The sequence below is a fragment of the Protopterus annectens genome, chromosome 2.part2 (assembly GCF_019279795.1).
Source record: "Protopterus annectens isolate FY-2018-M chromosome 2.part2, PAN1.0, whole genome shotgun sequence".
Classification (NCBI taxonomy): domain Eukaryota; kingdom Metazoa; phylum Chordata; order Ceratodontiformes; family Protopteridae; genus Protopterus; species Protopterus annectens.
In genome coordinates this window covers 195,014,086-195,017,941 of record NC_056730.1, presented here as the reverse complement: position 1 = coordinate 195,017,941, position 3,856 = coordinate 195,014,086, and positions in this window count along the sequence as shown.

Here is a 3,856-nt window from a genome sequence, read left to right as displayed (position 1 = left end):
GTGTCACATGTATGTTTTGTGAATTTATTTATGTGACAAATACTTCATGTTTAAAAAGTATATTGTGGGTAAAACTGTGCACAAATCAAGGAAAGGTATTAGCTAGTATAAGTATGGTATTAAGAGAAGTATTTGTACAGTATTGAAACATCACTGATCAATATTGTTGCAAGGATCACTTCAACAAACTATTTCAGAAAGATCAGTGGCAAACAAAGCCTGAGTACTAAATCTAATTTGTGCCTTCATTAAATGTTTTCATTTAAACTCCTTCTTAAAAATAGGGGTAATGTTAAGTTTTGAACTTTAGGAAGGAAATTATCTGCATCAGGTGCTACTTAAATTGTGTTTGCAGAGTAGTGGATTCCATATATTTGAATGTTCATAATACTTAATGTCTTTACTGCTGGAAGAAGTGATTGAATAATCTTTAGGACACTCTTGCAAGCAATACTTTGTAGGATATCACAGAACAACAGGGAGTAGGAACTTGCCTATTCCCTGTTATTGCACAGTCTCAGAGTTAGTGTGTGTGTATATATATATATATATCTATATATATATATATATATATATATATATATATATATATATATATATAAATATCATCATATTCTTTTGGTTGTTCCCGTTAGGGGTTGCCAAAGTGGATCCTCTGTTTCCATTTCTTCCTGTCCTCTGCATCATGCTCTTTCATACCATCCGCCTGCATGTCCTCTCTCACCACATCCATAAACCTTATCTTAGGCCTTCCTCTTTTCCTCTTACCTGGCAGCTCCATTCTTAGCATCCTTTTCCCAATATACCCAGCATCCCTCCTCAGCACATGTCTAAACCAACGCAATCTCGCCTCTCTTGCTTTGTCTCCAAACTGTCCAACCTGAGCTGACCCTCTAATATACTGATTCCTAATCCTGTCCATTCTAGTCACACCCAGTGCAAATCTTAACCTCTTTAACTCTGCCACATCCAGCTCTGACTCCTGCCTTTTCGTCAGTGCCACTGTCTCCAACCCATATAACATAGCTGGTCTCACTACCCTCTTGTAGACCTTCCCTTTCACTCTTACTGGTACCCATCTGTCACAAATCACTCCAGACACTCTTCTCCACCCATTCCACCCTGCCTGTACTCTCTTCTTTACCTCTCTTCCACACTCACCATTACTCTGAGCTGTTGATCCCAAGTACTTAAACTCATCCACCTTTACCAGCTCCACTCCCTGCATCCTCACCATTCCTCTACTCTCCCTCTCATTTACACACATATATTCTGTTTTAGCCCTGCTGACCTTCATTCCTCTCCTCCCTAAAGCATATCTCCACCTCTCCAGGGTCTCCTCAACCTGGTCCCTACTCTCACTACATATCACAATGTCATCTGCAAACATCATAGTCCACGGGGCCTCATGTCTGATCTCATCTGCCAACCTGTCCATCACTACTGCAAATAAGAAAGGGCTCAGAGCTGATCCTTGATGTAATCCCACCTCCACCTTAAATGTATCTGTCACTCCCACCGCAGTCCTCTCCAATGTCACACTACCCTCGTACAAATCCTGTACCACTCTTACATACTTTTCTGCCACTCTCGACTTCCTCATACAATACCACAACTCCTCTCTAGGCACCCTGTCATATGCTTTCTCTAAGTCCACAAAGACACAATGCAACTCCTTCTGACCTTCTTTGTATTTCTCCAACAACACTCTCAGAGCAAATATTGCATCTGTAGTGCTCTTTCCTGGCATAAAACCATACTGCTGATCACTAATCATCACCTCCCTTCTTAACCTAGCTTCCACTACTCTTTCCCATAACTTCAAGCTGTGACTGATCATTTTTATCCCTCTGTAGTTACTGCAGCTCTGCACATTACCCTTATTCTTAAAGATAGGTACCAAAACACTTTTTCTCCATTCCTCAGGCATCCTCTGACTTTCCAAAATTTCATTAAACAATCTGGTTAAAAATTCCACTGCCATTTCACCTAAGCACCTCCATGCTTTCACTGGTATGTCATCTGGGCCAGCAACCTTTCCATTCTTCATCCTCTTCATAGCTGACCTTAATTCCTCCTTGCTAATCTGTTTCACTTCCTGATTCACTATCCCCACATCATCCAACCTTCTTTCTCTCTCATTCTCTTCATTCATCAGCCCTTCAAAGTACTCTTTCCATCTACTCAACACACTCTCCTCACCTGTGAATACGTTTCTCTCACTATCCTTTATCACCCTTACCTGCTGCACATCTTTCCCAGCTCTGTCCCTCTGTCTAGCCAATTGGTACAGGTCCTTTTCTCTCTCTCTTTAGTGTCCAATCTCTGATACAACTCTCCATATGCCTTATCCTTAGCCTTTGCCACCTCTCTCTTTGCCATATGTCTTATCTCCTTATACTCATGTCTACTTTCTTCATCTCTTTGGCACTCCCACTTCTTCTTCGCCAGCCTCTTCCTCTGTATACTCTCCTGTACTTCCTCATTCCACCACCAGGTCTCCTTGTCCTCCTTCCTCTCTCCAGATGTCACACCAAGCACCTTTCTAGCAGTCTCCCTTACTAGCTCTGCTGTAGTTTCCCAGCTATTTGGTAACTCTTCACTGCCTCCCAGTGCCTGTCTTAACTCTTCCCTGAACTCCACCTCATAATCACCCTTTTTTAACTTCCACTATTTAATCCTTGGCACTGCTTTCACACTTCTCCTCCCCTTCTTGATGACCAACGTCATCCTACAGACCAACGATCTATGCTGCTTAACTACATTTTCCCCTGTCACCACTTTACAGTCTCCAATCTCCTTCAGACTGATCCTTCTACATAGGATATAATCCACCTGAGTGCATCTTCCTCAACTCTTGTACGTCACCCTATGTTTCTCCCTCTTCTTAAAATACGTATCCACCACAGCCATGTCCATCCTTTTCACAAAATCCACAATCATCTGACCTTCTGCATTCCTCTCCTTAACACCATACCTACCCATCCCTTCCTCATCCCCTCTGTTCACTTCATCAACATGTCCATTGAGGTCCACTCCAATCACTAGTCTCTCACCCTTGGGTACACTCACCACCACTTCATCCAACTCACTCCAAAATTTTTCTTTCTCATCCATAGCACACCCAACTTGTGGAGCATATGCACTAACAACATTCATCATTACACCATCAATTTCAAGCTTCATAAACATCACTCTATCAGGCACTCTCTTCACCTCCAAAACACTCTTGGCATACTATTCCTTTAGGGTAACCACTACCCCATTTCTCCTGCCATCCACACCATGGTAAAACAATTTGAACCCACCTCCTATACACCTGGCCTTACTTCCCTTCCATCTGGTCTCTTGCACACACAATATATCAACCTTCCTTCTCTCCATCATATCAGCTAGCTCTCTCCCAATACCAGTCATACTGCCAACATTCAAAGTTCCTATCATCACTACTACACTCCTAACCTTCCTCCTCTCTTCCTGCCTTCGGGCATGCCTTCCCCCTCCTCTTCTCCTTCAGCCAACAGTAGCCCAATTTCCGCCAGCACCCTGTTGGCTAACAGTACTGGTGGTGGTTGTTGTTAACCCGGGCCTCGACTGATCCAGTATGAAAATATGAAATGTTCTTCGCATAAGTAATTTGGCAGAGGTTTTATGCCAGATGCCCTTCCTGATGCAACCCTCCCCATTTATCCGGGCTTGGGACCGGTACAAAGAAATGCACTGGCTTGTGCATCCCCAGTATATATACGTAGGTCCACTTTTTAATTTCTAAAGCCCAAAATCCAGAGTTTTGAAATACCGAACACAAAACATTGAGATTTTGGAATCTAAAAATCAACAAGTGGAACAAAAAAAA